General features: G+C 36.4%; 1 long non-coding RNA gene across 2 annotated transcripts in view; it reads right to left on the reverse strand.

Annotated features, from left to right (window-relative positions):
• The window catches only part of LOC129525386 (uncharacterized), a 349207-nt gene that overhangs the window by 203140 nt on the left and 119009 nt on the right, over positions 1-27058 (reverse strand). For both annotated transcript variants that reach the window (XR_010135455.1, XR_010135454.1), the window contains one exon: positions 1893-1969. This is a non-coding gene — a long non-coding RNA (uncharacterized lncRNA). The remainder of the gene's footprint in view (positions 1-1892; positions 1970-27058) is intronic.

The following is a 27058-nucleotide window of genomic DNA, read 5'->3' on the forward strand; positions in this document are numbered from 1 at the left end:
AGGTTTCATGAGTGAAATAACTCAAGTAGACCCTTGGATGAAAGGCAGTACTTATTAGAGAGAAAGACAGTTTTCATTTAAGATACAAACAGTAGCGAAAAGTGTGGCAGCATCCATATATCCCCTTAGTGCTTCAGTAGAATTTGTTATAACTGTATTTCAGTGCTCATTATTGCTAGTCCTTGATATGACCCAGGTTCTGATTTACCACAGCACTTAATGTACCCTTATCAGGTGTGCTGAGTTCACATGCAAATTACTATATTCTTGCCTTCCTTGGGAGGAAAAAACAACAGGAGATAAAACAATGGAAGACAAGTTCTATTGAAATCCATAAATTCCAGGCTAAAAATTAAGCTGATGAGCAATAAAATTATTACAGATCTTGAGGAATAATGGAAAAAAACTTAAAGCATGCAGAACCCTCAAAGTCATTGCACATATCTTGTTTTGAGTTAAAGGGTCTTCTAGAATGTTGTCAGTAGGAATACAAAGAGATGAATTTCAAAGTATTTTAATAAAAAATTTGCAACTTTGTTTAATGTATTATTACTTAAAATACACAGAAAAATGATTTGATCAGAAGACATTTTTGCAAAGATGGTGTTGTATATAGCAGGTTGACAGCATTTCTTTCCCCGAATATTTAATGTAATAAAAAATTAACTAAAACTAACCAAAATAATAACAATAATAAAACAATAAGAGCAAGAATATTATGAACTAAAAAATATTTATAAACCTATGCCTAAACTTCTTGCCAAGGAAATAAGCTGAAAAATGCTAGTGTATGTTAACCTTATATAGAAAAGCTGTGGTTTCAAACAAGCAGAAACTGGGGAAGAAGGTAAGTCAACAAAATCATCACACTTCCCCCATCAACTTAGAAACCGGTACATAAGTCAAGGGCAAACCTTGAGAACCTTCTGCATACCTATATCGTACCTCATCAAGCATAGAAAAAGGCCACTAAGCTTTCCATCTTTTAGGGAATAGCACTGGAGTAGAGAATGGGTAAACTCCATTATCAGATTTGTGAAGTTAGTCCTAGCACATGGCATTTCAAAAATCAGGGACATTACAGAGCCCAGATTCCACAGACCACTGCATTCTCCATCAGTGAATCTGTCAATTCACCTCATGCAATCCTCAAACTTCACACTCAACTTGCAGTTTAAAAAGACAGAAAAATAATATCCAGTTATTATAATTTTGGCAACATGTACATGGATAGTAGTTTCAAAGAAGATGGAAAAGATTTTAAGAATACTCACTAGACCGAGCATGGTGGCTCATGCCTGTAATCCCAGTACTTTTGGAGGCCAAGGTGGGCAGATCACAGGGTCAAGAGTTCAAGACCATCCTGGCCAACATGGTGAAACCCCGTCTCTACTAAAAATACAAAAATTAGCTGGGCATGGTGGCTTGTGCCTGTAGTCCGAGCTATCCAGGAGGCTGAGGCAGGAGAATTTCTTGAACCTGGGAGGCCGAGATAGCAGTGAGCTGAGATCATGTCACTGCACTCCAGCCTGGCAACAGAGTGAGACTCTCTCTCCAAAAGAAAAAAATAAATACTCACTCACTGAAATCCATTATACCAAATGAAGAAATGAAGGTTATGATTGATGGGAAATTAAATACATAAGTGAATAATAAATTCTATACAAGATTTCTCAATATTGCCTTCTCCCTTTCTTGTATGAACATGATAAATATAAATGCCATGATGTTGCACACATTGATTATTGTTTGCCTGTAATACTACCCTACACTTTTTCTCCCACTTTGCAGAAAAGCCCAGTTTCACTCAGAACTGCCATGTCTCCAGGCCTAGAAAAATAATCATGATTGCTTTAAATCCTTTGATAAAGTCTTTTTTTTTCCCAGCTTACCTTGCACCTGGGAGTCACCACGAGACTGAAGATTCTCTTCCCATGGATAAAAGAATAGCCCTTTGCCTATCATACCCCTGCAGAAAGAAATATAAATAAAATTATAGTATTAAAAAGTACATATGAATGAAGAATAGAAATTCAATATACTTTTTTCAATTTCTACAACCTCTTCTTGCTCACACAATTGCTGGACTTTGAGCCCAACACAGTCTGGGTATTAAAAAGAAAATTATAGTAGATGAGAGAAAGATTATACCCCAAAGGCACTGGCTCATCTGTAGTATCTACAGCCTTGCAAATAGTATCTGAGTGTGCTGGACCAAGAAAGATTGAGTTTAATTTTGCTTCAGTCAGAATATACTGATACAGATGTCCTAACACAATGTTATGTATGCAGCATTCTGGCTCTGGTAGACAGCTGCAGTTTTACTTTATGGCTTAGCTAAAGCAAACGTAGATCTAAATCTGTACTATAGATATTGTGGGACAGAAACGTGTTTACATAATATAGTAAAAGCTACTTTAAAAACTTGGGAGATGGAAATGTTTTGGATTCATCATGTGCTTATGCTCCCTCTAAAAATGGCTAATTTAAAAATAGAGAGAGATTTGAAAGACTTGAACTTCATTCTAATTTGGAGGAATTATTTGTGTGCCAGAATCTTAATAGTCCTATGCAGTTTTACCATACGGTGTATGCTGGTGGGGAGATCTTCAATTAAAACATGGGCTCCCCATTTTCAATTGTACTGGAAGGGACTAAGGATTGACAAGCAGAGGTGGCTACAATTTTCCACCAAAAGCAAAGTGGTAATGGTATTTATCATAGTTAGCAGAAGAATCAGATATCTAAGATTGTTTTATTACATTGAAGAGTCAGGTTTTAGCTTGTTGAATTAGTTATTCCAAATGATAAAGTCAATAGGCAAACTAATAAGAATATATGACTAACATAGCATACCTATGACATCAGTCACTACGCTAGAGGGTTTGGTACCACCATTACTTGTAATACCCAGAACAACTTGACTGAAGGCGGGTATTTCTGTTCTGGAGAAAGATTAAAACCCACAGCTATGTACAACTATTGAGTACTTAATCCAGTTCCATATTAAGTCCAAAGAACATGGAATACTGGTCCAGACAGATCCATGAGAGAAATTATAGGAGGACTAGAGATAAAATTCTCAACTAAGTCTACCTGACAATTGTCCCATTTAGAACTAAAAAGAATTTATAACATCATTATCTGGAAAAATACTCTCTGAATTAGTTTTTTTAAAAAATTTATGGAGAATTGTAATATATAGGAAATGATAAGTATGATACCAATTATATACATCAATAAATTATAACAACCAGAACATAATTTTATAAAAAATCTTGTATTAAATGGACCTCAGGAGCTCCCTTTATGCTCCCCTCCAATTACTTCTCCCTCCCTGTCTTAACTGATTTTCTCACTAATAATTTATAATTAGTTATTATAATAGTTTTGCCCATTTTGTATTTTTATCAATGTAACTAACTATATAATACATACTATTTTGAGTTTGTCTTTCACCACATATTATGTTTGTGAGGTTTAGCAAGATTGCTGTACATACTATAAATTATTCTCTCTCAGTATATTATAGTATTTCCTTGTATGAGTATACCATTAATCAATTCTATGGTAGGGAGTATTTGAGTAGCTTTGACAAACCCATTTTATAAATTGGTTATACTAATTTAAGTTCCCACAAACCATGTATGAAAGTTCTGAACATTTCACCTGTTCAACTCTGATGTTCATAGTAGGAATTTTCATTTAGTCATTTTTGTGTGATTGTATTGGTATACGTATAGCAGTTTGATTTTAATTTGCAGTCTCTGGTGATTAATGAAATTGAACACTTTTTCATATATTTATCACTAATTTGGAAACCTCTTTTGCAATGGGTATAAAATATTTTACATGTTTAAGTTAGGTTTTCCTTTTGATACATTTTCTGAATGAACACAAGATCATTTCCCATGATAAAAGTGTTCTTACTAACCCAGTGGACAAGCTAACCCAATCTTTACATACTTGTGAGTGTTCTTCTCCACTCAGCACAGGACTTAATTATCTCATGAGCAAAACAGCCAGCTGGCAGGAATGTAATCCAAACGTGGTTTCAAACGTGGACTCCCTCAACAAGGCACCACTGATTTTGGTACCATCATTATTGAAAGTCTGATTTGCTACCCAAAATGATAAATATAAGTAATATCTGTGAAAGTATCTATGTCTACGCACTTTTCTTGTCAGTCATTCCATCACAAAGTGTTGCTGCCTCCTTGGGCCCTACCTAGGAAACAACAGATAGGACTTGTCTCTTTTCATCTCTTTCTCTCTCTCTCTCTAGTTCTGTGCAGTCTTTTATTTTAAGGAAGTGGGGCATTAGCAGGAGGAGAAGGCCTAGTTTCACTTTTTATGTTTCTCCCAAATCTCTCTCTTACCTAGAGTTTCTTAAGGCTTCAGGACTTCAAAACCAAAGCCGGAAAGACTCCTATATTTATTTACTTTCTACCAAATCTCATTACCGAAGCAATGATCATGAGGCTGATAAAATCTTAGTTGGAGGAAAATAATAATTATATAAATATCATAACAATGGTATTATTGTGATAACATTACCCCTACACGATGAATTTTCCATAATAGTCTCGGGTTTTTTTTTTTTTTTCATTTTAACTGAGTGAACTTGAACCAGTTATTTAACCTTTCTAAGCCTCATTTCCTTCAATTAGTAAAGGGTCCATAATAGCAATGTTTCAGCAGTTTCATGATTAGTAAGTGACTCAGTACAGCATCTGGCTCCTTTTAAACTTGTTCAATACATGATAGCTATATATATAAGCCATGTACTGTTATTCAAATAATTTATAGAAGGCAGCTAAGAAGGGACAATTTCTGTGAACTTTCCCTGCAGTGGTTCTTTAACTCCAATAGCTACAGTCATTACATTTAGATTAATACTATTAATGTGCCACCAATAATTTCAGAAAACATCTTGACAACAGCTCAAGTTCTAAAAGAAGGTCTAAAAGACCTTCAAGAGTGAGGCTGAAGAAGTCAGCCAGCAAACCTAAAGAACTAGCAGAACTGACAGCATCCCCAAGGAAAAGGGGCCAGGTTAATGCTCATTGCCAGGAATTTTTGCTCCAGCATTTTCAAAACTCACAGGAGGGTCACAGATGAGACAGGCTCTCAGAATCTCCTATGGCTTCCTGATGTCCCAAGTGCCCTTGCTGTCCTGTCATGTCACATGCCAAAAATAAAAACTCTTCCTATGCTCTTCCTTAGCAAAGCTCTGTGGTCTTCATATTTTGGATGTAAGAGGAGACAAATGCAGCAATGCATATACCGTGGCTTGAGGACCAAAACTCTTCTTAAAATCTTATTTAGAGATCACAAATAGTAATATTTGAGTGCAAAAGTGGCCAAGATTTTAATGTCTCTTTTGCTATTTTTTTTTAAGTAAGACATTTTAGTGCTGCAATATATTGGGGTGTGTGTGTGTGTGTGTGTGTATGTGCATGTTGTGCACATGTGTGTGTTTGAGCCTGAAGGTATTTATTCATGTCCCTGATATGACTGTTAAGCATCTTTAAAGGAAATTAAACCACTGGGATAGGGGAAGCCCTTAAAGATTACTTATTAATTCTCAAAATTTTAGAGTGTGATGGGAAAATAGTGATGCAAAATATTATAAGCAAGGCAAGGATTGAAAATTAGATTTTTTATTTTCTCACTTATATAAATTAACAGAAAATCAGAAGCTGTTCTAGGTATATTCCCTTCCTTTTATATTTTGCCTGTTGTCACTCATTTCTTTATCTATCCCACCCTACCCCCATCATATGCACACTTACAATAAATAAACCTTTGTTTTCCATTCATACCTGAATAGTTTTGCATCTGAAGGGTTTTATTTTAATGTTTTTCTCTCTTTGAATGAAATGATGTTCCATATAACTACATCTCTAAATAACTTACGGACTTTTAGAACATTTTGTAGAATAAACCATACTTAAGAAGCTTTCTCATTTTTACTTGCTAAATAATAACACTCTATTTGAAACTTCATAAAATTTAAGCTGAATATTTCTTAGAGCCTACATTGTTTTCTGTTGTAATTATTTGAATTTATTCTAAAATTTTTAAATTCTGTGTCACTTTAGGTTGAACAATGTAAATATTTCACAAATATTACAAAAGTATGAATAAATAAGAGAATCAATACAATGAATTTATTCTAGCAATCAGCCTATTTTCCTATAGAGCAATCCACATTTAATCAGATACAAATATTAAAGCAGTACCTTAATATTGAGGGTAATAATGCAATTCTAAAAATTCCTGGTGTGCTTATTTTTAGTACAATAAAGCATTTATGATATGCCTACTATATGCATGGCTTCATATTAAACAATCAAGATAGAGAAACAAATTAAAAAGGAATAAACCTTTTAATTTTTTAGTTGAAATTATTATGCGAACAAACAAATCATAATGCCTAATGACAGAATAATGAAATAGTAATGTAAAAGATATCAAAATAGCATTTTAAAAGACTGATTAACAGTATTTGGCAGGGGAAATATTATTTAAGGAGAATACTTTAGCCTGGATATTCTTTATAGAATGTGCCTTGTTTGTAAAAGCACAGTTAAAAGGAGAATCTGGAGTGATAAATAATCTGTGTATTATCACTGAAACACAAGTGAAGTGAGGGAAGTGTTTTTTGCTTTGATGGGAAATTAGCTCTATGGGATAGGCATGGGCCATGATGTGAAAAATACTGTATTCCATGCTTAAGAATGTTATATTGTAATATTGGAAACCATAACAAGATTTTCAGCAGTTTGGTGGCATGACCCATGATGTAGTGATGAAAAGTATGGGCTCTGAATCCACATTGTCAGGATTTGGAAACCACGTTTGCCAATAACAAATTATCAGAACTTAGTTTATATAAATTTTTTGTGCATTGATTTTAATGTCTATAAATGGTGAATAAAATATTACCTATATCATTGAGTTGTGAGAATTGAATTAGTTAATATATCAAAATCACTTAAAACCTGTCATACAGTAAAGCTAATAAAAGTATGAGTTATTCTTCTTACTGTTTTTGTTGATACGTCAAAGTGTTAGTGTCATAAATATGGGAAGAGTAAAGTTAGATTTAGTGAGATGGTTAGAGTAATATTGTTATAACATGTTACACGATAAAGTGTATAATAATGCAGGCAGGAGATAATGAGAAACCAAAATCAAGCCACAGAAGCCGTAACAAGAAGTGAAATAATTGAAAACACAAGTTTGCCTATGTGTAGTTGCTTTACTTTGGTTTCATTTGCCTTCATAGTTTGAAATATGAATTTTATAAAGAAATATATTACACTTATAAATACAAATATATGTAAGTATACATATCCCCATTTTAAACAGAAATTATTCTCACATGCATCTTTTTATTTAAAATATGATTTGAAATCTTTATACATGTAGATGTACTTTTTTGTATTTTTAATCTGTCTTATTGTCTTATTTATGATAGATAAATTCAGAAAATTTTATAATACATAAATGGTAGAACAATTTATATTCCTTTGGGTAAATACCTAGTAACGAGATTGCCAGGTCATTACAATAAGATTGTTAGTTCTGTTTTTCTTTGAGAAATTTTCAAAATACTTTTCACAATGGCTGAACTAATTTTCATTCCAAACAGGAGTATGTAAGCATACCCTTGTCTCTGCATCCTTATCAACATCTGCTCTACTATTTTTTGACTTTTTAATAATAGCCATTCTGACAGGTGTGACATGGTATCACATTGTAGTTTTGATTTACACTTCTCTAATAATTATTGATGTTGGTTTTTTTTTTTCCCCATGTGCTTGTTGGCTGCTTGTATGTTCTTTTAAGAAGGGTCTTTTCAAGCCCATTTTTAAATTTTTTTTTGTTTTTCTCTTGGTGATTTAAGTTCCTTATATATAGTGGTTATTATAACTTGTGGGATGTATAGTTTACAAATATTTTCTCCCTCTCTGTATGTTGTCTATTTACTCTGCTGATAGTTTCTTTGGCTGTGCAGAAGCTCTTTAGTTTTATGAGATACTACTTGCCTATTTTTGTTTTTGTTGCAATTGCTTTTGGAGTCTTCATCATGAAATCTTTGCCAAGGTCAATGACCAGAATGGAATTTCCTATGGTTTCTTCTAGGGTTTTTACAGTTTTAGATTTTACATTTAATCTTAAATTCATCATGTGTTGATTTTTGCATATAGTGAAAGGAAGGGATCTAGCTTCAGCTTTCTGCATATATCTAGCCAGTTATTCCAGCACCATTTATTGAATAGGAAATCTTTTCTCCATTGCTTGATATTGTCAACTTTATCAATCATGAGATAATTAGAAGCACGTGGCTTTATTTCTGGTTTCTCTAAGCTGTCTATATGTCTGTTTTTATAGCAGTACCATGCTGTTTTGGAGACCGTAGCCTTGTAGTATAGTTTGAACTTGGGTAATGTGATACTTTTAGTTTAATTCTCTTTGCTTAGGATTGCTTTGGGTGTTCAGGCTGTTTTGAGGAACCCTAAAATTCAGGTTCCATATGAATTTTAGAATGTGATTTTCTAATTCTTTGAAAAATGACATTGATAATTTGATAGGAATGGTGCTGAATCTGTAAATTGCTTTGGGCTGTGTGACCATTTTTTTTTAACAATATTAGTTCTTCCTAAGCATGAGCATGGGATGTTTTTCCATCTTGCTGTATCATCTTGATTTCTTTCAGCAGTGTTTTGTAATTCTTATTCCAGAGATCTTTCAAATCCTTGGTTAGGTGTATTCCTACGTATTTTCTACTTTTTGTGGCTATTGCATATGGTATTGTGTTCTTGACTTGGCTCTAAGCTCAGATATTACTGGTATTTAGAAATGCTACTAATTTGTGCACATCAATTTTATATTCTGACATTTTATTGAAGTCGTTTATCAGGTCTAGGAGCCTTTGGAAAGAGACCAAGGGGTTTTCTTAATAGCTTTTGTGGGTGTTTTGTATTTCTGTGAGGTCACTGGTAATGTTGCCTTTGTCATTTCTTAATGTGTTTATTTGAATCTTCTTTCTTTATTAGCCTGAATAGCAGTCTATATATCTCATTTCTTATTTCAAAACTTGAACTTAGAGTTTCAGTGATCTTTTCTATGGATTTTCTTGTTGCTATTTCACTCAGTTCAGCTCTAATTTCGGTTACTTCTTTTGTTCTGTTAGTTTTGGGGTTGATTTACTCTTGGTTTTCTAGTTTGTCTAGGTATAATGTTGGGTTGTTAATTTGCAACATTTCTAACTTCTTGATATAGGAATTTAGCATTATAAACTTCCTCTTAACACTGCATTACCCATGTCCTAGAGTTTCTAGTATGCTGTATCTTCATTTTCATTTTCTTCAAAATATTTTTGACTTCTTCAATTTCATTCTTTGCCCAAAAGTGATTCAGGGGCAGGTTGTTTAATTTTCTTGTAATTGTATGTTTTTGAGAGATCTTCTTGGTATTGATTTCCATTTTTACTGTGCTGTGTTCTGGGACTATGGTTGATATGATTGCAATTTGTTTGAATTTGTTGAAAATTGCTTTATGACTGCATATGTGGTCAATCTTAGGGTATATGCCATGTGCAGATGAGAAGAATGTTGTTGTGTGGCATTGATATGGTTTGAATCTGTGTTCCCATCTAAGTCTCATATCAAATTGTAATCCCCAGTTGGGAGGTGGGACCCTGTGGGTGGTGATTGGATCATGGGGGTGGTTTCTCATAAATGGGTTGGCACCATCCCCTTGTTGCTGTTCTCATGATAGTGAGTGAGTGAGTTATCATGATATTTGGTTGTTTAAAAGTGTGTAGCACCTCTTTCTCTCTCTCTCTCGGTCCTACTCCTGCCATGTAAGATGCCTGCTCCTGCTTTGCCTTTCACCATGAGTAAAAGCTCCCTGAAGCCTCCCCAGGAGCAGATACTGCCATGCTTCCTGTACAGCCTGCAGAACTATGAGGCAATTAAACCTCTTTTCTTTACAAATGACCCAGTCTCAGATTATTTCTTTACAGGGCTGTGAGAATGGACTAATACAGGCTTGTTTAGTAGATGTCTGTTAGGTCCATTTGATAAAGTGTCAAGTTTAGGTGTCAAATGTCTTTGTTAGTGTTCTGTCTTAATGATGTATCTGATACTGTTGGTGTGGTTTTAAAGATTCCCACTATACTTGTGTGATTATATAAGTATTTTTCATATGTTTCTAAGCATTTGTTTTATGAATCTGGGTTTTCCAGTGTTGGATGCATATATACCTAAGATAGTTAAGTCTTGCTGAAGTAAATCCTTTATCATTATGTAATACCCTTGTCTTTTTTTAATTGCTGTTGATTTAAAGTATTTTTGTCTGAAATAAAAATAACAACCTCTGCTCTTTTACATTTTCCATTTGCTTGATAGATCTGTCTCCATCCCTTTACTTTTAGCCTACGTGTGTCAATGCATGTGAAATGGGTGTTTGGAGACAATATACAACTGGGTCTTGCTGCTTTATTCAACTTGCCACTCTGCACCTTTTAAGTGGGGAATTTAGCCTGGTTCATTCAAAGTTAGTATTGATATGGGATGATTTGATACTGTTGTCATGTTGTTAGCTGATCGTTATGTAAGCATGATTGTATATTTGCTTTATAGTGTCAGAGGGCTATGTACTTAAGTGTGTTTTTGTGGTGGCAGGTCTTTGATTATGACCACACACAGGTGTGGTGGTAATAAATTACCTTAACTTTTACTTTTCTGAAAAGGATTGTATTCTCCTTCACTAATGAAGCTTAGTTTGGCTGGTTATGAAATTCTGGGTTGGAATTTCTTTCCTTATTTTTATTTATTTATCTATTTATTTATTTATTTTTGAGATGGAGTCTCGCTCTGTCGCCCAGGCTGGAGTGCAGTGGTGCAATCTCGGCTCACTGCAAGCTCTGCCTCCTGGGTTCACACCATTCTCCTGCCTCAGTCTCCCAAGTAGCTGGGACTACAGGTGCCCGCCACCACACCCGGCTAATTTTTTGTATTTTTTTGTAGAGACGGGGTTTCACCATGGTAGCCAGGACGGTCTCAATCTCCTGACCTCGTGTACTGGGATTACAGGCGTGAGCCACCACTCCCAGCCTGGAATTTCTTTTCTTAAACAATGGTGAATATGGGCCCCCAAACTCTTCTGGCTTGTAAGGTTTTTTTCTGAAAGGCTGGCTATTAGCTTGAAGGAGTTCCCTTTATAAGTAAGCTTCCATTTCTGTCTAGCTGCCATTAATATTTTTTGTGTGTGTGGACCTTGGAGAATATGATGACGATGTGTCATGGGGATGATCATTTTGTATAGTATCTTGCAAGAGTTCTCTGAATTTTCTGAATTTGCAGTTGATCTCTCTGGTGAGGTTGAGGAAATTTTTGTGGATAAATTTTCAAATATGTTTTCCAAGTTACTTGCTCTCTTTATCTCTCTTTCTGGGGTGCAGTGAGTTGTAGGTTTGGTCTCTTTACATAATCAGATATTTCAAGGAGGTGTTGTTCACTTTTTAGATGCTTTTTACAAATTTTTGTCTGAATAAGTTGTTTTGAAGAACCAGTCTTTGAGCTTTGACATCCTTTTTCTGCTTGGTCTATTCTCCTGTTAAAATTTACAATTATATTAATTAATTTTTGTAGTGGGCTATTCAGTTCTAAGAAATCAGTTTGGTTCTTTCTTAAAGTGGCTATTTCAGTTTTCTGCTCTAATATAATTTTATTGGATCGCTTATACTCCTTAGATTGGGTTTTAGCTTTCTCCTGTATCTCAGTGATATTCATGGACATCCAGATTCTGAATTTTATGTCTGTTATTTCAACCATTTCGGTTTGGTTAAGAACCATTTCTGAGGAGCTAGTGTGGTCATTTGTAGGTAAGAAGACACTCTGGCTATTTTGAGTTGCCAGAGTTCTTGCCTGAGTTGCCAGAGTTCTGATCCTTTCTCATGTGTGTGGGCTGATGTTCCTTTAAGGTTTGAAGTTGCTGTCCTATGAAGGGACCTTTTCACTTTTATATTCTTTGATACTCTTAAGCGTTTGACTATGGTAAAAGTTGGGTTTTCAACTGGCTTTGTTTCTGAGTGATTTCAGGGACCAAAGCTCAGCTCAGCATTCCTTAGCTTCCTGATCTATCCCTAAGAGGATGTGACCAGGCCTGCAGCTTTTTTCCTGGCCCCTCAAGGTTAAACTCGTGCTGTGCTAGAGGGGCTGAGGTGTTCCCAGACCACTGACAACAACACTATGATGGGAGGCTGTTAGCAAAAGTGCCTTAGCGCAGCACTGGCAGAGTGGCATGGGTCCCTCTGCATGTGTGCACCACCAGTGGGGTGATGGTTCATCCCAGGTGTGCTTGCACGTCAGTGGTAGGACAGCAATGGGTTTAGTGCGTGCATGCACCAGCAAAGCAGCAGGGACCAGCTGAGGGCAAGTGCCCACTAGCAGACACCCGCCTGCAAAAGCTCTCAGACCGTTAAGCAGAGTCTGCGGGCAAAAGAGGTATGAGGGTGACTACCAGCAAGCTCCTCTCCGAGACAGCTGAGGTTTCACTGCGAGTAAATATGGCCAGGCAGGGACCCAGAGATAGAACAGCAGGCAGTGATTGCTCAGATCAGACTTGCCCCATCTAACAGGTTAGATAGCCCTACTCTGTCCAGGTCTGGCAATCAACAAACCCTAAAGTTTCCTAGAGTAGTATGGCAAGCCTTAGGGGATGGGCACCCACAGCCTGATCAACAGCAACTGTTCCTGCTAGTTGGCAATCCTGTGCAGGGTTTCCAGCTTCCTTCTCTTTCAGCCCAGGGTCTGTGTCCTCCTTCTGTCCACTCTCAATGTCTTCTTTCCAAAGATCTGTTCAGAGTGTGCCTGTCTTCTTAATGATCTGTTGTCTCAGTGGGTGAAGCTCTTCCTGGCTGTGTTAAATTAGCCATCTTGGCTCCTTCCCTCCATTTAATCTTAATTTACTGCTAAAAGTCCTGTCTCCAAATAGTCACATTGGGGGTTAGGGTTTCAACATTGTAGGGACAAAAATACCATCTACAGTATCATTTAAATGAACAGAAGCATTTATTCTATTTTTATTTACTATAATTACAAAAATGTTCAATTAAAATATGTTATTAACACTTTTGTTTTCTTCAAAGATTCTTATAGTGTTAGCTCTTACATTTAGGTTTTAATTCATTTTGAGGTAACTTTTTGATATATTGTGAGCTACGCATTTTAAGTATGGCTATAGTAGCCATTTACTGAAGTGAGGTCAAAGTGAAAATCGTTGAAGTTGAGAACAAACACATGTAAAACTAAACAATGGAATGAGTCATTATATTAAAATTAATCAAGATAATAGTAGGAGGTGGAAGGGAGAGGAATATCTAACTGGGATTCACAGTCTCATTTTCTGCAAGGAGTAAATTCATTTGCTTTTTTAGTTAATAATGAAGTCAATATCTCAATCCCTTTATGATTTTCTTCTGGTTGTCATATTTATCATGCAGTTCTGATTACTGTGTATGTTAATTATCATACACTGCCTCTTTAAAATTCTACTAAAATTGATGAACATGTTTTTTTCTAAGCTGGATACTGGAACTTGTTTTGTGATCAGGAATTAGCATTATACCTACAGACTCTATCTATCTATCTATCTATCTATCTATCTATCTATCTATCTATCTATCTATCTATCTTCTTCCAATGCCCTGAAACATGATTTAAATTCTAATTGTATGAGATGAACAAAATAAAAGAATCCTGTAATGAGAATTTAATGCAATTTATTATGCATACTTAAGAGTAACATATTTTGAAGTTACTGTGTACATATTGTAAGAACCTTTCTGAAGCACACAAGACTTTTTTTTTTTTTTCTTAGTCTTGCTCTGTCATTCAGGCTGGAGTGCAGTGGCACCATCTAGGCTCACTGCAACATCTGCCTCCTGGGTCAAGTGATTCTTCTACCTCAGCCTCCTGAGTAGTTGGGATTACAGGCACCCACTACCATGCCCAGCTAATTTTTGTATTTTTAGTAGAGACAGGTCTCACCATGTCGGTCAGTTGGTCAGGCTGGTCTCAAACTCCTGACCTCAGTTGATCTGCCTGCCTCGGCCTCCCAAAGTGCTAGGATTACAGGCTTGAGCCACCGCACCTGGCTGATAAGAAAATTATAAGGAAATCTTTCATATAATGTAACCTCTGCAGGAGTCTTAGCCATATTCTGAGTGAGGATTACTTTGGATAGCAGTGATGAACACTCAAATTCCCACAAAATGCCAGTTTTTGCAATAGTGTAATCTGTCAAAGGAATTCACAATGCCCTCTAAATGTTGAGAGTTTGCCTGGGACGCCAAGACCTGCCATTTCTTAAAAAATGAAGTGGGCGGCCGGGCGCAGTGGCTCACGCCTGTAATCCCAGCACTATGGGAGGCCGAGGCGGGCAGATCCCGAGGTCAGAAGATCGAGACCATCCTGGCTAATACAGTGAAATCCCGTCTCTACTAAAAATACAAAAAAATTAGCCGGGCTTGGTGGCAGGTGCCTGTAGTCCCAGCTACTCAGGAGGCTGAGGCAGGAGAATGGCGTGAACCCGGGAGGCGGAGTTTGCAGTGAGCCGAGATTGCGCCACTGCACTCCAGCCTGCGTGACAGAGCGAGACTCCTTCCAAAAAAAAAAAAAAAAAAAAAATTAAGTAGGCAAGTAGGCAAAATAATGGTTCTTCCAAAATGTTCACATGCTGATATTCAGAGTTGATGAATATGACATTTTACATGGCAAAGGGGGATTCTGGTTGCAGTTAGAATTAGGTTGCTAATCAGCAGATTTAAAAATAGGGAAAAAGATTATCCTGGATTACCTAGGTGAACACAGTGCAATCACAAAGTGCCTTAAAGTGAAAGAAAATCAGAGAGAGATGGGAGTATGAAAAAAAGGACAGAGAAAGGCAATATTACTGGCTTTGGAGATGAAAGAGCTGGGCCTTTAGAAGCTTGAAAAGACAAGGAAACAAAATTTGTTTAGAGCACCCAGAAAGAAACACAGCCCTGAAAATACCTTGATATTAGCCCCTTAAGACCGTTGTCATACTCTGATCTACAACATATGAAGACAATTTGTGTTGCTTAGCTTTGAGATATTTGTCGTAGTAACAAATGAATACTAATATAAGGAGCCAATATACCTTTTTTCTTCTAAGCAATGTCCCCAGAATGACTTTATTTAAAAAAAAAGTTTCACTGAAATGCATCTTTATTTATATCTGGAAAGAAACAAAACAGCTAATCTAGCACTACAGGTGCCATGATCGTATTCATTTTGCATTAAGTAATCAAGATATCATAAGTAGTGGGTCAATCATGAGAAAGCCAGGATTCAAACTAGGTGAGCTTATTTGAGAAAACATATTATTAATAATTAAACTATCCGCTTTTTCACTACATTCTTTGGGATGAGTCCATGGTATGCGCAGCCTGAGAAGCTTCCTAGGTAACTCTGATATTCATTCCTGATTGAAAATTGCTGCTCTAAGCACAAAACTCTGTGCATGGTAACTGCTTGAACAGCCTTGTGCTTAAAGTGTCAGCTTTTTTCTACTTGATAAGAAAAAGGGATATAGAATTGAATAAAAAGCCACATTCTGTTAGAAATGTGAAGTTAAGCTAGGTGCCATAATACTTCCTGCAGAGTGCAGTAAAACAATTCTTGTGAAAATGTGGTTTAGTAACTTACTTTTAATCCTGCTCACTATTATGTAGATTCTTCAATAAATGTGGAACTGTCGCTTCATATATCTTAGTGTGCTATAACACTTCCAAGGACCCCATAAGGACACTACATATTTGGAGGTGCCTGTAAAATACAGCTTGAAGTGCCCTTTCATATTATTCATATCACATTATTTAATTGTCAATCAGGTCTTTAAGGTAAGGGATTGTGTTCTTGTTTTCTCTATTTAGCCCCAAAAACTTCAGTATCAGAGTGATGTGTATTACTGGTTCAAAAAATACCTTCTGAATTCTTATTTTGTGACCTGCCTTTGTTTAAAAATGACTTTTCTCAGACTTATGAAATGCAGGGTCTCAATATTATTCAGGACAACAAACTATCTTGCATATGCATTTTTAATAAAAATCATTTCACAAATAAGAAAGCCATATAAGAAAGGAAGATAACTATATAATCAAGCACCTGGTAGGAATTAACCAAGATTTATCAAACTGCATGTAAGAAAACAGGGCCTCGGGCACAGTAAAAACAAATGTACTCCTTGTGAATTCAGTCGTCTGAAAAAAACTGGGACTAAGAAAGTATAAACAGCTGCTTTACCATGCGTGGGAAAAAAATCAAATGAACAGAGCAGATGAAGCATCAGTAAAATTATTTGATGACTAGGGAAGAAAGACAAAGTGCAAAGTGAAAATAAGCTGCTTAATTAAAATGTTTCCCTCTACCTCTGTTATGAAATAAACACAAAATCTTTTTGTTTAATCAAATTTTCTTTATATTTAAATTATTCTCTGGAGTTCCACATTGGTGATTTAGGCCAAGCTCATTATTCAGATGTTAAAAAGAAAAACATGCCGTTTGAAGAAGGACTATTATTCAGCTTTGAAAATCCATAGTGGATTGTACTTTCCTGTCCTGCTTACATTGATATGACACTTAAAACCATAAATTTTTCCTCTGGTATTTATTCTCATGACCTGATAATGAAATATGCTTTTCAAAGAATGTCATAAGAGTGAAGAAAATTACATTAAACATTTATGAGTTTATTATTCCCCATATTAAATCCAAAAACAAGGCCTATAATTCTGCCTGTTAAATAATATTTCAAACATATCCAGTGAAGACAAATGCCAAGGTGGTTGATTAGAAGAAGCTAGTGCATGCCGTTCTCATAGAGAAGAGACAGAATGACAAATAAGCACTAACTTTTCAAGTGGATTGCCCAGGAGGCTGTGTTGGAATTCATCAAGGAAGCAATATTGACCCACAGAGAACAGAAAAGAGAAAGGCAGGAGAACCAACCACAGGTATTGGCACAGAGCCCGGGGGAGTGGGGGGGGGGGGGCTTCCTGCTGTGGGGAAGGGGTGAGTGAGTGAGTGTCCCTGGGGACTCACACTTCTGCCAAGGAACTTTGCAATCCTTGGCATAGAAGATCCCTCATGAACCCTCTGGTCTCCAGAACCACATGGAGAGCTGCCTGGAGTATGGACAGAGCCACTGCTCAAGCCTCCATGGAGACCCACAGGCTTTGGATCTCTAAGTATCCTGTTGCCAACAGCAATAGCCATGCCAGCAAGGGCCCCCAGGCTCTTGTGTGTACCTCTGGATAGGGGCTATATCTATGGTGCTGAGAAGCAGATGGACAACAGTTTGCTCCTCCTTTATATCTCTCCAGGCAGGGCCTCCTCGCCTGGGCCCCCATTACAGCTGCCCCACCACACTCGATTACTTAAATCAGTAGCAGCCTGCATTTCTCTGGGATGGAGCTCCCAAAGACAACTGAAAGGTCTTCTGTCGTTGGTGCCACGGTGGTACTCATAGTTGCTTCCCCAGCTAGAGAGGAAACAAACATTCTGATTGTTTTTGTGCTCCTATAGTGTGCTTTAACTGTCCTAAGGAGAGAAGGACAGACTGTTCTCTCCATGAGCTCCCAGACCCCCTGTTCTTCACCAGGCAGGGCCCCATGGCTTAGGCCTGCAGCATAATTGTTGTATCCCAGCTGATCACTTTGATCAGCCATGAGGCTGTTTCTGTGGAGCAGAGCTCCCAGAGAAAACTCACAGGCCCACTGCCATTGCCACTGCTGAGGTCACTGCCCTGTTGCCTCAAACTTTGGGGTGAGGGGAGAACAAAAAGCCTGAGCTCGTCCCAGGGCTGCAGCACTGACATCTGTGGCCAGCACTCAAATATTCAAACGGGGGAGGAGCCCACACTCTCAGTGCACTGAGATGGATGAGGCTCATGGGCCCACAGGCTGCTCCAGGAGCCCGGAATGCCTCCCTCTACAGGACTGGCCCAGAAAAGGTATGGCTTATCTCCCTGCGATGGCTTCTGCTGAGGGAGCTCCATAGCCTGGAACACCTAAAAAAGGACACACAAGTGCAGTGCCAGTGATTGGAGAGGGCTCCTTTAAGGCCCAAAAGGGAACATGGTGAGGCGCGTCACCACTCTCCCTGCTGCACTCCAGAGCACACCTGCAAACACCAGAAATACAAAGGAGCTACGTGGCTAAGAACCTATCTACTGCCCATTATTCTTAAGTGTCATCCTAACAGATAAAAGCCCAAACTACAACCCCAAAGCCACTTTGCTAATATTCTCCCCTGTGCAACCAATGGCAAGGATTCAGACACAAATAAAGACCCTGCACAAAGCCTTGGCTCTCTGAAAAATCCAGAAACAAAGCCAAGTGACTATACTCAAGTTACGCCATAGTTAAAAAAGCACCAGTTCTCTCAGATGAGAAAGAATCAGCACAAGAACTCTGGCAATAAAACAAAGAAAAAAATGTTCTTTTATCTCCAAATGAGTTAACTAGCTCTCTAGCAATGATTCTTAATCAGGCAGAAGTGACTGAAGTGACAGACATTAAATTCAGAATCTGGATGTTAAGGAAGTTCATTGAGATTCAAGAAAAAGTTGAAACCCAATTCAAGATATCCAGTAAAATGCCAAGAGCTAAAAGAAAAAAATAGCCACTTTAATAAGAGCCAAACTGATCTTCTAGAGTTAAAAAATATACTAAAATAATTTCATGATACAATTAGAACTACTAACAGCAGAATATACCAAAACAAAGAAAGAAACTATGAGCTTGAAGACAAGTGCTTTAAATTACCTCAGACAAAAATCAAGAATAAAGAATTAAGAAATGTGAATAAAACCTCCAAGAAATATGGGACTATGTAAAGAGTTCAAATCTAGGACTCATTGGCATTCCTGAGAGAGAATAAACAGTATTGAAATTATGTTTGAAAATAGAGTCCATAAAAATTTCTCCAATCTTGCTATAGTGATTGACATACAAGCCTAAGCAATAGACAGAACCCTGGCTAGATGCTATGCAAGATGATAATTCCAATGCATGTAGTCATCACATTCACCAAGGACAATGCAAAAACAGAAAAAATAAAAGAATAAAGTTAAAGGCAGCTAGAGAGAAGGGTCAAGTCATGTACAGAGGGAATGCCATCAGGCTAGCAGCAGAACTTTCGGCAGAAACTTTATAAACCATCAGAGATTGGGAGTATATTTTCATCATATTTAAAGAAAAATTCTAGCCAAGAATTTCATATCCTGCCAAACTAAAATTCATTAATGAAGGAGTATTACAATCTTTCTCAGACAAGAAAATACAGAGGAAATTCATTTCAATTAGACCAGTCTTACGAGAGGTACTTAAGGGAGTGCTAAACATGGAACTGAAAGAACACCAACTGCTAACACATAAGCACACTTAAGCACATTTCCCAAAGGAAATAGAAAGCCACTATACAGTCAGTTCTACGTAACAACCAGCTAACAATATGAAGACAAAATCTCACATAGCAATTCTAACCCTGAATGTAAATGGACTAAACAGCCCACTTAAAAGGCTTAGAGAGGTCAGCAGCATAAAAAGACAAGGCTCAACCATGTGTTACTTTAAGACCCATCTCACGTGGAATGATACAGATAAGCTCAAAGTACAGGGACAGAGGAAAATCTACCATGCAAATAAAAAACAACAAAGAGCAGGAGTTGCTATTCTTATATAAGATAAAACACACTTTAAACCAATAAATATGAAGAAGGACATTACTTAATAATAGAGTTCAACTCAACAAGGGGACTTAACTATTCTCAATATATACACACCCAACATTTGAGTTTCCAGATTCATAAAACAAGTTCTTCTGGATCTACAAAAAGACATAGAGAACCACACAATAACAGTGGGAGACTTCATCATCTCATTGATAGCATTAGACAGATCATCAAGGTAGAGAACTAACAAAATAATTGTGGATGTAAACTAGGCACTTGGCCAATTGCACCTAATAGACATCTACAGAAAGCTCCACCCAACAAACACAGAATATATATTCTTCTCACCTGCACACACAACATATTCTAAAATCAACCACATGCTTGGTCATAAAACAAGTCTGAATAAACTTAAAAAAAATTACAATCATTCAAGCACACTCTTAGAGTATTCTGAAATAAAAACAGAAATCTATATGAAGAACCTCTCTCAGTACTACCCAAATTCATGGAAATCAAACAACTTATTCCTGAATGACTCCCTGGTAAACATAAAAATTAAGATAGAAATAAAAAATTTCTTTGAAATTGATGAAAATAAGAACTCAACTTACCAAAATCTCTGAGATGCAGCTAAAGCCAGTGTTAAGTGGAAGTTGATACCACTAAATGCTGTCATCAAGAAGTTAGAAAATTTCAATTAACAATCTCAATTTGGACCTGAAAGAACTAAGGGGGAAAGAAAAAACCAACCCCATAGCCAGTAGAAGAAAAGAAATGACTAAATTTAGAGAATGAATAAAATTTAGATGCAAAAATCTCTACAAAATATCAATTAAATCAAAAGTTGATTCAAAATAAGGTTAATAGACTGCTAGATTTAAAAATCCAAGTAAGTACAATCAGAAATGATAATTATGACATTACAACTAATCCCACAAAAGGCAAAATATTCTTAGAAAAAAACTATGAAAAATTCTATGCACACAAATTAGAAAATCTAGTGGAAATAGACACATTTCTGGAAACACACATCTTCTAAGATTGAATCAAGAAGAGATTGAGACACTGAATAGATCAATGTTGAGCCCTGAAATTGAATCTGTAATATATATATATATATATATACACATATCCCTACCAAACAAAAAAAGCTCTGGATCAGATGGATGCACAGCTGAATTCTACAAGTTGTACTAAATTCCTACTGAAGCTATTCCAAAAAATTGAGGAGATACTCCTCCCTAGCTCATTCTATGAAGCCAGCATCAGTCTAATACCTAAATCTGGTAGAGACACAGCAAAAAAATGAGAACTTCAGGTCAATACCCCTGATTAACCTAAATGCAAAAATCCTCAACAAAATATTAGCTAACCGTATCCAGAATTACATCATAAACACAGCAAGTAAGCTTTATTCCTGGGATGCAAGGATATGTTGACTTAACAGATCAATAAATGTAATACACCACATAAACAGAATCAAAAACAAAAACCATATGATCATCTCAATAGATACAGACAAAGATTTTGATAAAATCCACCATCCCTTTATAATAAAAACCCTCAACAGTGTAGGCATTGAAGGAACATACCTCAAAATAATGAGCCATCTATCACAAACACAGAGCCAACTTTATAACAAATGGGCAAAAGCTGGAAGCATTCCCCTTGAGGACTAGAACAAGACAAGGATGTCTACTCTCATTATTCCTATTTAACATAGCACTGAAGGTCCTAGCCAGAAAATTCAGGCAAGAGAAAGAAAAAGACGGCATACAAATAAGAAAAGAATATGTCAAACTATCTCACTTCCCTAACAATATGATTCTATATGTAGAAAATCCTAAATACTCTGCCAAATGGCTACTAGAACTGATAAATGATTTTAGTAAGGTTTCAGGATACAAAATCAATGTACAAAAATCAATAGCACTTCTATACATTAATAAAGTCCAGGCTGAGAGTCAAATCAAGAACACAAAACCATTTACAATAGCCACAAACAATATGAAATACCTGGGAATATAGCTAACCAAAGGTGAAATATCTCCAGAAAGATAAATACAAACATTGCTGAAAGAAATCAGACACAACACAAATAAATGGAAAAAAATATTCTGTACTCATGTATTAGAATAATAAATACTGTTAAATGGTCATATTGCCCAAAGCAATTTATAGATTCAACACTATTTCTATCAAACTGCCAATGTCATTCTTCACAGAATTAGAAAAATCTATTCTAAGATTCATGTGTGTGATGCTTAAGTGCCAAATTGAAAAGATTGAAGGATGCCTGGATAACCCATAAACTATTGTTTCTGGGTGTGTCTGTGAGGGTGTTACCAGACGAGATTGACATTTGAGTCAGTGGGTTGGGAGAGGAAGATCCACCCTCAATGTGGGTGGGTACCATTCAATTGGCTGGACGTGTGGCTAGAACAAAGCATGTGGAAGAAGGTGGGATGAGCTGGCTTGCTCAGTCTTCTGGGTTCATCTTTCTTCCTTACTGGATGCTTCAGTCCATTCCTACCACCCTTGGACATCAGACCCCAGGGTTTTTGGCCTTTGGAATCTTGGACTTTCACCAGTGGTTTGCCGGGGACTCTCAGGCCTTCAGCCATAGACTGAAAACTACACTGTCAACTTTCCTGCTTTTGAGGCTTTTTGAACTCGGACTAAGCCACTACTGCCTTCTTTCTTCCTCAGCTTGCAGACAGCCTATTGTGGGACTTCGCCCCATGATTTTGTGAGCCAATTATCCTCAATAAACTCCCTTTCATATAAACATATATCCTGTTAGTTCTGTCCCGCTGGATAACCCTAATACAATATACAAAACAAAAAAGAGCCTGAATAGCCAAAGCAATTCTAAGAAAAAGAACAAAGTCAGAGGCATCACACTAGCCAACTTCAAGCTACTATAAAGCTATAGTAACCAAAACAACGTGGTACTGGCACAAAAACAGACTCATGGACCAATGGAACAGGTTACAAAACTCAGAAATAAAGCCACACACTTACAACCATCTGATCTTCAGCAAGACTGACAAAACAAGTAACAGGGAAAGGACTCCCATTTCAATAAACTATACTGGAATAACTGGCTAGCCATATAATATAGAATGAAACTGGACCCTTACCTTTAAGCATATAAAAAATTAACTTAAGATTGATTAAATATTTAAATGTAAGACCTCAAAGTATAAAAATCCTAGAATAAATCCTAGGAACTACCCTTCCTGACATCAGCCTTAACTAAAAGATTCTAGGTAAGTCCCCAAAGCAATTTTAACAAAAACAAAATTGACAAGTGGGACCATCTAATTAAAAAGCTTGTGCAAAGCTGAAGAAATTATCAACAGAGTAAACAGGCATCTTCCAGAATGGGAGAAAATATTTGCAAACTATGCATGTGACAAATATCTAACATCCAGAATTTGTAATGAAATTAAACAAGTCAACATGCAAAAAACTAATAACCTCATTAAAAATGAGCCAATGACATGAACAGACACTTCTCAAAGGAAGAGATTTGAGCAGCCAAGAAACATATAGAAAACTGCTCAACATTACTAATCATCTGAGACAAGCAAATAAAAACCACAATGAGATACACACACAAGTCAAAGTGGCTATCATCAAAAAGTCAAAACCAACAGATGCTTGTGAAGATGCAGAGAAAAGGGAACACTTATACAGGCCGGTAGGAATGTAAATTAGTTCAACCATTGTGAAAAACAGTATAGAATTTTTAAATTAAATTTAATTAATTAGTTAATTAATTTATTGAGACAGAGTTTCGCTCTTTTGCCCAGGCTGGAGTGCAATGGCGCGATCTCCACTCCCTGCAAACTCCGCATTCTGTTTTCAAGCGATACACCTGGCTCAGCCTCCGGAGTAGCTGGGATTACAGGCACCTTCCACCACGCCAGGCTAATTTTTGCATTTTTTGGTAGAGACAGGGTTTCACCATGTTGGCCAGGCTGGTCTCCAGCTCCTGACGTCGTGATCCACCCGCCTTGGCCTCCCAAAGTGCTGAGATTACAGGTGTGAGGCACCGCGCCCGGCCAACAGTGTAGAAATTTCTAAAAGAACTTAAGATAGAACTACCATTCAACCCAGCAATTTTGTTAACTGGGTATATACTTAAAGGAAAATAAATCCTTATATCATAAAGACACATGCACTCATAAAGTTCATTTCTGCACTATTTATAATAGTAAAAACATGTAATCAACCTAGGTGCCCTCAATGGTAGATTGGACAAAGAAAATGAGGTATGTATACATCATAAAATACTAGATAGCCATAAAAAAGAATATAATTATGTCGTTTGCAGCAAAATGTATGGGGCTGGAGACCATAATCCTAAGGAAATTAACACAGGCAGAGAAAACTAAATACCACGTGTTATCACTTATAAATAGGAGTTCACCATTGAGCACACATGGATGTAAACATGGGAACAACAGACGCTCTGGACTACTTTTGGGGGGAGGGAGCGAGGGGTGTGTGAGATGAAAAACTACATTTTTTGTGCAATGCTCACTACCCACCTGCAATATATCAGTAATAAATATATTGTTTATATATCAGTAATAAATCTGCACGTACACTCTCTGTATCTAAAATTAAAATTGAATTAACAAAATTAAAATTTTAAAGAGTCCAATTATCTTTTTTATATTAACTGCTGTTTTCCTGATTCAGACCATTATCTGTTGTCTGGACAACAAACTCTTTCCAAATTGTCTTCCCATCTTGATTGTCCTCCCCTTTTAACTATCTAAACATAATTCCTACAGCAATCTGCTTAAAAGACATGTTGAAATCTTCAGTAGGTTCTTGCTCTGTCAAATACATTTCAAATGTCTTATTATGGCCTATATGTCAAGTGACAATTTTTTCTTTTCTTTTTTTTAATTATACTTTAAGTTCTAGGACACATGTGCACAACGTGCGACCATATTTCTTAATCCAAATTAGGGTACCCTTGAGACTAAAAAGAGGCACTGTTTATGATTATGCCAGTCAACTAGCCATGACCTTGTAGTCTTCGTGACACAATGGATCATACAATCAATCTACTTATAAGAGTTGGCCTGAGCTGGTCTATGCTTATATCTTTAAACCTTTACCACATCCTCATCTTCTTGCCCTTCTTCAACTACAGGGGACTCTTTCTCATACTTTAAAGAGAAAATTTTTGTTTGATATTGCTTGCTTTTCCTGGAATATTTGTTTTTTTACTCACATTGTTGACATGTCCCGTCGTGATAGCTGTATTTCCTGAGAGTCCCATCTAATACCATCTTCACACCCAAAATAATGATCTAAGATTTCTGTATGCATCTTTTATAGTAGGATTTGTGATTTAATTGGTTCAATTTTTCTCTTTTCTAATAAAATATAATTAATTGAAAACAAAAACTATATTTTGCTTCTCTATAACTTAAGCAGAATATCTGGCACATAGCAGACTCTGGGAAAAAATCAGATAATGAATGAGTTGTATAAGTGTTGCCTGATCCATGTGAAAGATTGTGGCAAACTATGCAAGTGCGGTCATGAGACATTGCTCTTCGGTGATGGAATCTGAATAATGAGTTAGATCTTAACCCAATAACCTGCGATTCTAACCCTTGAGTAAATGAGCCACAAGAAATAGAATGTTGTGGTTCACCTAGCCAAAGCATAGTATCCTCTATGGACAACTCCTGGTTTTTAAATAATTACCAAGCTTAAACTGAAGATGTCTTAATAGAAATACACTTTATGCAATAAAAAACAAGAATGGTAACTTTCATTTGTAAATAAAAATAAGATTGTAATAGTAATATTTTATATCTTTTGCCAAATTATAATATCACAAATCCACACAGCTATTAATTCACATTTGTGTTATTACAATTAGCTATTCATTTTTCTCTAAATCCATCTGTTCTATCACATATAAATTAATCTTAAATAAGGAATACCTTTTGAAAACTATGATTAATTGAATCATCTAGTGTGTTATAGTTGTTAATCAACAATTATAGCACTTACAATATCATTTCCAAATTTATCAATGCATATCTTTTTGTACCAAACTGGAATGAGTTGTTAGTGAAAGAGAATGAGTCTTATTTTTGTTCCTTGCAACCAAGCACAGGCTCTGGTTAGTAGTGAGTTCTTCCATTGGTTAAAAGAGTAAATTTATTTTTTTTCCTTCCTTCTCATCATCAAAATATTTCAGATCTCCCCATTGCCAACAAAAAAATGCATAACACTTCATAAACACTTTAGCTTGACATTCAAAGCCCTCTGCAATCTGGCCCCACTCTAAGTACTCACCAAATACACAGAGCTCTAATATTGCAAGGGAAAAGTTACACTGTTCCCATTTTTAGGGTGATAACCAGCAACCAAAGGAATATTAGCCTCCTGCTTAATTTTGCCTTGTTGTATCTACTCTTTGGAATTTCTGAATTGAGAATGTTTGTGTGCGAGCATGAAGTTTAATTCTTTAAATATGACTAATTAGAAAAAGTAGTGTTTGGAGAAATAGGAGTAATTCGTGTTGCTATAATCTAAGACAGAATGTAGGACTTGGGGTTGAATTGGTAAGATTCTATGGATTCAAGATCAAAGTCAGTGCCTCTATGACTTTGAGTTTAGCCGTTATTCATAGAAAAGCTTTTGATGCATGTTTTCTTTTCTTTCTTCACCTCCCTCCCTCCCTTCTTTCCTTCCCACCTTTCCTTCCTTTCCCTTTCTTTCTTTCCTTCCTTCCTTCCTGTCCTTTCCTTTCTTTCTTTCTCTCTCTCTCTTTTTCTTTCTCTTTCATCAAGTAATAGTGCAGGAAATAAAGGGTTAGAAAATTTGTTGTAAGTGCAGGTTGGTTCCTTTATTTCAAAGCTGTTATCATAGCAAATGTAGACAAACTGATACTTTTTATGAGGATGAGATAACAGGAAAATAGAAGAGAAAATTTTATAAGTAATTTTGTTGGTTGTGGGACTATTTTAATGTGTTTTGCTTGAGGTGTGTTACTTTCAAAATAAAAAATAACAACCTAACCTCCAGCATCTTTTATCATATAAAAATTTACGATTAATTTAAAGAACAGAAAAAATATTTTTTTCAAACATCGTTAATTTGTCCAATGTTTCCATGAAATTCTCTTAAAAGTTTAGCCAAAACATCATTTCCTTGTCCTACTAAAAGTGCTTCTAATCTTTCTGTTTACTAGGTGGATGTGGGTAAAATAGATGTTTACACAAAGAGTTTAGAG

This window comes from Gorilla gorilla, chromosome 9 (genome assembly GCF_029281585.2).
Source record: "Gorilla gorilla gorilla isolate KB3781 chromosome 9, NHGRI_mGorGor1-v2.1_pri, whole genome shotgun sequence".
Classification (NCBI taxonomy): domain Eukaryota; kingdom Metazoa; phylum Chordata; class Mammalia; order Primates; family Hominidae; genus Gorilla; species Gorilla gorilla.